The following is a 9,774-nucleotide window of genomic DNA, read 5'->3' as shown; positions in this document are numbered from 1 at the left end:
GTGGCACAATCAGTGCTGAAAGATTACTTGCTAGTTACAAAAAGAAATGGTCGGTTGCACAACATATTAATAGAGTTCATTTCATCAACAAAAGAATTATTCAAAGGTACACAACAGTCATGTTCTAACCAAACTGAATTTAATTCAGCTGTAAACAGTGGTATTCAATTTATACACAGTTATATAGTATTTGATTCATACATTACATAACGCGGAATTTGGTCATTATTCAAAATAGTGCTCATTGAGTGTAAAAGGAGGGGTTCCAGATTCAGTAGGGTAGGGAGTGGTTGGAATAGATGGAGGGACAAAGAAAAGGAATTGTGTCCTGTGAACAATTCAAAATTAGTCTTGAAGCATTTCCTGTCTATAAAAGATCACTCTGTTCCCTATACAAACAGTACACGCAAACCAAAAATGGCAAATCCTAGCGTGACGTGTATGTTGTGGAGTAATGTTGTCGACGTTTCGACCCCCTTCATAAGGGCGGGTGATTCCTCAGTTTGGGGTCTTCATCAGGACAGTGAGCAAAAAGTGAGCACCTACGGGAATAGATACAAATATCACTCAGTAGGGTGAAATTAAAAAGCTATAAAAAGGGCATAAATGATTCCTATTCCTGTGTACCTACATTGCGTCAGGCGTAACATGGAGTCCCACCTCAGTTGAAGACTGGCGCCGTTGTCTGTGTTCTGTGAAAGAACAATTGACATTTAGGAAGGTTGGGGTCGGGCAGGTCTAGAAGGAGACAACCCACAAAGGAGATGTCCTTACTTACTAGATTCTTTAAAATTGTCCGCCTTGGGTAGATGCTGGCAGTCCCAGGTAGGGAAATGGTGTGGGATCTGTGGATAAAAATATATCCATGTATCTCTGTGCCATTGGCAGCAGTGCACAGTATTCCAAAAACAGAGGGAAATTAAATGGTACAGAAAGGAAAAACTTACTTGGAATTATTCCTTAATTTCGTTATGATTGGTGTGTTGTCAGTCCAACACCAACTTAACGGATTAGTCTGTAAAAGGTTCTCACATCATCTGTGAAAAACCAAAATATCCAGTGAAAATCAGAAAGATTACTTGCAGCATTTGGTTTACCAGCCCTGGGCACACACAGTGCACTGTACTATTGACTTAACAGTACACCTAATAAGCCAATTATGGAAACACTAATCCATGACAACACTTTGCAGAGGGAGCACTTGCCCTTTGGCACTGCACAGCAGTGGCAAAGTGCACAACGCATCTAGACCAGCAAATACGAAGTTCAACACACAGTAAAAACCCAGGAGGCAAAGGCAAAAAATACAGGGGAAACCAAGGATGCCATGTCTAACAGTAAATAATTTAAATATGTAAGACAAAGCCATAGAAAGATAAAGAATGCTAAGAGGAAGAAGCTCACAGTTGTGAATGCTGCCTCTGTAAGGTTTTGGTCCTATAGCCGTAGATTGATTTTCTTAATATTCCACCAGATTCACAAGAAAGTGAAGGGATTTTAGTGCTGTCTAGTCCAGCAACGTGGCAAACAGTTCTGGCCCATTATGTGAGCTGGATCAGCAATATAATACTTTATTAGAACTTTGTTCACAGACACCTGCTAAGGCAACAAGACTTGGTAATGTATGGATTGTACCTGTAATACAGACTGTTCCTTATAATGGCTGTGAATCTCCATGCAAGAAATTAATTAGTTATTGTTGTGCCAAAGCCTGTAGAACTAGATGTAAAGCTAGGTGGTTGTATTGTTGTTTGTCTTTCTGTAAGGTATTTTGAGACTGTGGTAGGATGATATCGGTGGTAGTTGCAGGTTTCAGGGTTCTTGCAATTATGTCAGCCGGTTGTGTTGGTGGAACCACATGCCTCTGAGCAGCTTGATTAGACATGATCTGTATCTCCTCTGTGCCACTCTACACACTCATGATCATTTGCTCATCATCATCATCACCATATTCCTCACTTTCAAGGCTTTCAGGAACCTTCATTTTCCCTTGTTTTTCTGGACTTTGCCAGGGTTTAATCCTTGTCCAGGTCATCAGAAGGGGGGCTTGGAGAATATGGGGTAGTACTCTTTCTTTTCCCTGCTGGAGATCACAAAGTCGATAGCGGAAAACAGTCTTACCAACAACATTGTGTTTAGCAGGAACCTTAAACTCCTGTTCAGCTTCTACTTCTGGACGATCTGTTTCTGACTGCAGCTTCTATTCTCGACTTTCCTGTGATGTTTCAGTTTGTGGCCCAGAAAATTCCATTTCACATTCACTGCTCTCCATGACTGCAGTCACTGCAGCACTGAGAGACATGGCCTTAGGTTTTGATGGTGGTGGTGCCATGTTTATGTTTATGTTTATGTTTTTGGAATTTTTATTGCGCACAACTACCCTGGGGTGTCTCGGCGCATGTCGGACTTCCTGGGACAGAAAGCAGCCAGATGATCATTGATTAAATAACCAGGTTTTCAGAAGTTTACGGAAGATGATTAGAGTGGGACAGGTTTTGATGAACAGAGGGAGAGAATTCCATAGCCTGGGGTTTGCTACTAAGAAACGTCTGTCTCCATTGATGGAGGAGTGATCATCTCAGCCTTTTTCTGCCCAGAGGAGGGAGCAGCAGGTAAGTCATGTTTCTGAAAAAGGATGTTATGTTAATTATGTTATGTTAATTATTTAATTAAGCGCGTCTGTTACCCTTGGGTGTCCTGGCGCTATCTGCTATCCTGGAAAGAGGAGAGATTAAGAAGGAGACTAGAACAACCAAGTTTTAAGCATTCTCCTAAACGGCAACAAATCAGTACAGTTCCTCAGATGAAAGGGAAGCTGGTTCCACATCTTTGCAGTACTTAGCTCAAAGCTAATCCCAACCCAACGAGATTTTTTTACGGGTGGGACTCTCACCAATTTTTGAGCTGATGAACGTAGGGGCCTAGATGGTCGATACCATTGCAATTGATCCTGTAAATAGCGTGGTCCCTTGTTCTGAAGTGATTTAAAAACAAGACACATGGATTTAAAATATACTCGTTGCCTTACTGGTAGCCAATGAAGCCTGCGGATTTCATTAGAGATCGGAGAAAACTTTGGTATGCCAGATATCAGCCTAGCAACAGTGTTCTGCAGCATCTGGAGTCTATGCAACAGCCTCTCTTGGATGTTTAAATAGAGGCTGTTGCAATAGTCCAGTCGAGACATAATCAATGCCGTGACCACCGTCTGCCGACTCTCCTTAGGCAGAAAAGGAAGAATTTTCTTAGTGGTCCTGAGAGTGAACATAGTAGATGATACAATGGCATTAACTTGCCTTTTCATATCCAGTTTATCATCTAAGTACACTCCCAGGTTTTTCACTTGTGTAGAGGGTAAAGGCAGGGGTCCTAAGGAGTCAGGCCAATATTCAGGGGTCCACAAGTTAACATCGTTCCCAAATAAAATAACTTCAGTCTTGCCTGAGTTCAAGTTAAGGCAAATACTGGACATCCAGGAGCCAACAGCCTCCATACAGTCATGTAACTTGTGGCTTAAAGTCCTTTGAGATCCTGGGAGGAGTGATACCACCATCTGCGTATCGTCTGCATAGGAAGTAAGATGAAAACCAAAAGATCCAATCAATGGAGCCAAAGACGACACGTAGACATTAAATAAGGTGGGACTTAGAGATGACCCCTGTGGAATCCCACAAGGAAGTTGGAAAGGAGGGGAGCAGAAATCTCCTAGGGCCACTATCTGCTGACGATCGGAAAGAAAAGATTTTAAAACCTTCCAGACGGTGTTCTGTACTCCGCAGGCTGACAGGATGAGGATGGGGATGAGGACTTGATGCCAGTGGTGGCAACCAGCTTCTTCTCCTACTCGCTGGCCAATTTCTTGGCATGAACCTCCTTCTTTGGGGCCATCTTTTTAACATTAGCAGTTGGCACTTAGCAGTGGGAGCAGACTCACGTTGCATAGAAGTAATCAGTTATCAATTTCTGCTGATTCCTTCACGGACGTCTCTCCATATCAGTACAGTAGTGATGTCTTCCGCAGCAGCAAGCAAAGCGACAAAAAAGTTAGTTAAACTGCACAGGCAGAAGAATATTGCAAATGTAAAGCAAGTGATGTCATCATCATCATTATCCTCACCATCTCAAATCCTTAACAATAGTGTACCGAAAACATACATAAACTATTTTGTTTTACCTGAGAACATTAGACAGAAAAGTTTTAGTTTGTGTCCCTCCAGAGCCATGGAACCCCTTAGGAAGCAGATGGTGCAGGTAAACATCTTTTTATAAATATATTAAATTGCTGGTGCCCCGCAAGAGCACAAGGGGACTCAATGCGAGACAGGCAATAATAAAACAACACAGCATTAAATAATTGCTGATGTCTCACCAGGGCCCTGGGGAACTTTATGGGTGGCAAGGGAGACAGGTAAAAATCACAAAGCAATACATTAAATAACTCACAAGGGCCCATTAAACTCTATGGAGGCAGGGGAAGGCAGGCAAAAAAAATATATAAAACAATTACTGGTGCCTCATGAGGGCCCATTAGGACTCTATGGGAGAGAAAAAAATTGTGCAGCATTGTATGGAAAGGATTTTAAAGATATTATTAAACCAATGTATCTGGACCCACACATGCAACTTCCATTTACCCTCCAACATGAAATCAGTAATGCAAAAAAACTAAACGAAAATTCAATTAATTTAAATAATTCCCCAATTACAATATCAATCATATCTCACATATGCACATTCACAAAAACAATGGCGGGCAAGAATAATTGATAACAAAGGAAGATATCTGGCTAAATAGTGCTGGGCTTCATGAGCCACCCCAGCCTTAGCTAAAAACAGGCATATTGTTAGACCTGTCAGTTGACGGTTGGTCTTCCCCCCAAACCTTTTGCCTTACTCCTCCATTTTTGCTAATTTTGTTTTTGTTGGCCTTAGAACTCTATGCCCTTTACCACTGCTAAGCAGTGCTAAAGTTCATGTGCTCCCTCCCTAAAAACATGGTAAAGCTGGCTTACACCCAATTGGAACATTTAATTTACTTGTAAGTGTCTAGGAAAGTGGTACTGCATGTACCCAGGGTATGTTATTCAAATGCTGCTAGTGGGCCTACAGCACTAAGTGTGCCACCTACGTAAGTAGCCCTTTAAAACATGTCTTAGCCTGCAATTGCAGCCTGTGGGTTCATGTTTTTAAGTGCCATTTCAACCTGGCAAAGTAAACCTAGCTATAAATATTGGACCCTCAGACTCAACTCTTCAGTAAACCTCTGGACCTGTGAATACTACAGAAGAAACACTGCTGTGCTGCTCTCTTGCCAGAAGGACTGCTCTGCTACCCTGTTAATCTGCCTCCTTGCTGCCTTCTTGCTGAGAAGGAAGACTGGACCTGTACTTCACCCCAAGCTAAAGTGACTACAAGTGTCAACTGAATGACCTCCTGTTCTGAGCTACAGGGACATAGCAAGCTCCAGAGGCCTTCCTGCATCTGCCCAGTTGACCTGCTGACTGGACTTGAAGGTGGGTCTGCCCCCTCCATCCCAGGCTAAAGTGACTCCAAGGGGTCAGCTGACTAACCTCCTGTTCGGAGCTACAGGAGCAAAACAAGCTCCAGAGGCCTCTCTGCCTGCTGACCTGCTGCCTTGACCTGCTGCCTGGACCAGCCTGAGGCATACTGGAATCTGTTGGAGTGAGATCCTGGTCCCCAAGAGGTGCCCCTCAGGTTCTGGACTTTGGTGTGGCATCAGTGGATCTTGCTCCCCAAATAAGGAGAAACCTGAAGTTTTGGGCTCTTCATGATCACAAATGGGCCCGTTCTTTGCAAGGAGGAGGAGAGGATGTGGCTCAGCGGGCAGAGCTACAAATTTGGTAGCTGGGGATCCGAGTTTGAGTCTTGACGCAACATCCTGGGATTTTGGGCGGATCACTTAGTCTCCCCGTGCCCATGGACAGCGCCTGGATACCTTCACAGGTGATAAGATGCACTGTATAAATCTACAAATAGACAAACTAAGATCTGCCACCCATGCCACCCGCCAATGCAAAGCTTTGGTGAACCCAACTCGTTGTGCCACAGTGATTGCCAGCGACACCCGGCAGTGTGAGATTTGCACATTGTGTTACAGCTTCAACAGTCAGCAGTGACTGCCAATCAGTATTTAATTTGTGCCGGTCTTTCCGGTGCTTAGCACCGGCACTTATTTATCAGGGCCGGGTCTAGATAACAGCACGCCACTGCAACACTGACTCTGGACGTCATATGTCAGGCAATGTGAATGTGGGTAGACTAGAGACTACTACAGTAGTCAGTATATAAAATTAAAGTACCTCAGCAGGCTCAGACTCGGCACGTTCAGACGGTCCATCTCTTTATTTATTTACAAGCAGCCCGCCCCGACGTTGTCCTGGTATGAAATAGAATGTGTGTAATGTGTGTATTTGGCAAGGGCAATTTATTTTAAAATCTCGCGGTAGACAACATTTTTTGTTTCATTAGAATAGGGACGGAGAAGGCCCAGCTGCAGCCCTGGTTGGTGTTAACAGGCGCATGTAATTGGTGTAGTGATCTGACGCCTAAGCCTGGCTACAGCCCTGGTTGATGTTAGCAGGCGCGTGTACTGTTGTTGAATGAGAGAGTTATCAGCCGCAGGTAAATCCGTTTAATGAGAGAGTTGGGTGACAGCGAGTAGGAGAGGCTGCAGTAATCGTCCCTGCAGACACGCTCATTTGCGTGTTCCCCCGCTTGAGGCCCAGATGCAGGTCTGTTTGATGTTAGCAGGCGTGTGTTCCCCCGCTTGAGGCCCAGCTGCAGTCCTGGTTGATGTTATCAGGTGCGTGTAATTATTGTACTGATCCGCCGCCTGAGCCCGGCTAGAGCCCTGGTTGATCGTGGCAGGCGCGTGTAATTTCGTTGAATGAGATAGGAAAGGCTGCAGTAACGTTACTGAACAGGCCTCCAGGTGAACACGTTTGTCACGCCCCCAGCACACGGCCACAGCAGACGATCTTCTAAATAAATGTAAGACCCACATGGCATGAAGGGCGGAACGTAGCACACGCTCCCAGCGTTTCTCACGCCCTCAGCGTGCCCTTTGATGCGGCGCAATTGCGTTCACATGGCATGAAGGCTGGACACACGCCCCAGCGTTTCTCACGCCCCCAGTGTGCCCCTTGATGCTGCGCAGCAACGTAATTGGCGCTTGTATGTACGACTCACATGGCATTGTGGGCGCACACACGCCCCCAGCGTTTGTCACGCCCACAGCAATCGATGTGATGGCCGTACCACATGCCCGCAGCGTTATTCACGCCCCCCAGCCCACGCCCACAGCACAACACAGACACGCCCACAAAGGACTACTTTGCTGGCACGGTTCTTTTACCTTTTAAATGTATAGAGGAGTTGGCCTAACGGCTAAGGCGCTCGACCTCGGACCTGGGGATCTGGGTTCGAGTCTTGGTAACGACGCCAAACATCCTGTGATTCTGGGCAAATCACTTAATCTCCCCGTGCCTAACAAAAATTAATGTGTGTCCTCATGTAACGTAACTGGTGCTATGTAAAGCGCTCTGATACCTGAATCAGTTCGGGTCAAGATCGCGCTATATAAAACTCTGCAAAAAAATACAAAATATATGGTGGCCGTCTGCATAGCCTATGTCCTTCTGCTGCTGGGTTTTGTGATTGGTGCTGTGGTTACTGAGATTACCCGCCTCAAAGGTTTGGGCTCTCTCTTTATAACATTAGTATGGATTCCAATGACGATGCAATGCGCATTTCAAATTTGCAAAAGATGGGGGGGTGGTGAGCTGCAGCCCTTCAGATTGCTCCAATGGGCAGGCCCCGCCGGAGACATTGATTGGGCAGGGGGCTGGATTATATTCTGTGAGGGAAGGGCTGTGCATAGGCAGGCAGCGCGTGCATAGATTTTTTTTAAAGTGCCACTCCCTGGCACACACGCACGCACCGTCCCGCCAAGAGTCATCAACAACCCCGATGTCGAGTGCAGGCAGCAGCCGGCCTAGACTGCCTATTGACTAAAGGCAGGCCGGCCGGCCGGCTAGTCAGTGCCCAGCTGCCCACCATCAGAAGCAGTAACAGTAAGTAGCAACGCTGCCTTTTTTGGTGGGGAGCGTGTTGGGTGGCGTGACACTGTCTGTGAAGGTTACCGGCGTGGTTAGCTCCGGCTCCTGCTCGGCAATTAAGTCCGGGGAAACGGGTTTCCCCGGTAAACTTTAAAGGTCCTGCACCCGCTCCTGCTGCCCTTCACCATCCTTCTCCTGTCTCGGGCAGACAAGAAGAATGATTCATAGGAAGAAGTTTTGACCACAGGAAAACAACATTGTAACTTTCCATGGACAAATGTCTGACAGACTGTTAGGTTCTGATGAGAAAAAGGAGAGTTTACTTAGTCTCAGGAGTTGCTGATTTTCTATTCGTGGATGAACAAGACGAAAGACAATAAGGGTGTAACATAGAATTTGTGTGTTTATATTAGTGTGTGTTTCTAGAGTAGAGTATATTCTTTCCACTGACATATATGTCTGCTTATTTATGACTGTGAATGATTTCCAGTCTGACTTTGAAAGGCTTTATGCTTGCGCATTGATCCGTTTCTTATCAGAACTCTTCATTGGGTTTCTGACACCTTTTTCTCTCTTAATCCAAATTTTATTTAGAATGGGGCGTTACCTTTAAGGAACACGCTTGTTGTATTATTACTAATTTGACTGTGACTTTATGAATAAATTGATGAAAAATGAAAAGGTTTGAAAATAAAACCCCTTTAACTCACACTAAGGGCCAGATGTAGGTAGCCCTTTACCGGTCAGTAACGGCCAAAAATCGGTATTTTCGGCCGTTACCGACCGGTATTGAGCAATTGGGATGTAGGAAGGCGAAAATCGTCAGAATCGGTACATTTACCGAATCGGTAAAGTTACCGAATCGGTAAAATACCGAATCGGAAAAATTACCGAATCGGTAAATTTACCGAATCGCAACGGTTTGCGAATCGGTAAATTTACCGAATCGGTAAATTTACCGATTTGGTAAAGTTACCGAATCGGTAAAATACCGAATCGGTAAATAAGAATTGGTAAAAAGGAAGATTGAGATGTAGGGAAGCTCTTAAATACCGAATTTGCTTGAAATTCGGTATTTAAGAGTCGGTATTTACCATGGATTGAAATCAGGTGGTAACCAGGTGCAACCTATAAAAATGGACCCAAAATGCAATTCTACTTGCACAATGGCGGCATTTTATGTCATTGCAAGATGGCTACGGCTACAGGAGGAAGGAGAGAGGGAATGGCAGAGAGAGGAGCAGGTCTACAGACAGAGGGTCACCTTGTTCATGCTCACAGAGGCAGAGATACTCCAGAGGTACCGGTTGGCCTCAGACACCATCTTGGACCTCATCAGGGACCTCCAACCACTGTTGGAGCACACTACCCCAAGGGCACACGCTATTCCACCCCACGTGCAGGTGCTGTGCAGCCTACACCTGCTTGCATCTGGGAGATACCAGAGCGTGGTTGCTGCGGTAGGTGGGGTGACCCAGGGCAGCCTGTCAAGGTTTTTCCACAAATTCCTTGACGCCATGTTACAGAGGATGGAGCATTACATATCTTTTCCTGCAACCCATGCTGAACTGGTCCAAACAAAATCTGACTTTTACCAGATGGCACGATTCCCCAACATAATTGGCTGCATAGATGGCACGCACATTCCCATTTGTCCCCCTGCTGCCACTGAATATATATACAGGAATAGGAAGTC

At 45.2% G+C, this 9,774-nt stretch overlaps 1 long non-coding RNA gene across 1 annotated transcript; it reads right to left on the bottom strand.

The window, feature by feature from the left end:
• Positions 1-474: 474 nt before the first annotated feature.
• On the bottom strand, positions 475-844 carry LOC144819496 (uncharacterized). Its single transcript, XR_013607408.1, has 3 exons — positions 779-844; positions 632-692; positions 475-542 (listed from the first exon to the last, which is right to left on the bottom strand). It is a non-coding gene; the product is annotated as an uncharacterized LOC144819496 (long non-coding RNA).
• Between the last annotated feature and the right edge of the window lie 8,930 nt (positions 845-9,774).

Source organism: Lissotriton helveticus, chromosome 2_1 (genome assembly GCF_964261635.1).
Source record: "Lissotriton helveticus chromosome 2_1, aLisHel1.1, whole genome shotgun sequence".
NCBI classification, from domain to species: Eukaryota; Metazoa; Chordata; class Amphibia; order Caudata; family Salamandridae; genus Lissotriton; species Lissotriton helveticus.
The sequence above is the reverse complement of the archived record's forward strand: the minus strand, read 5'-3'. Positions and strand labels throughout refer to the sequence as shown.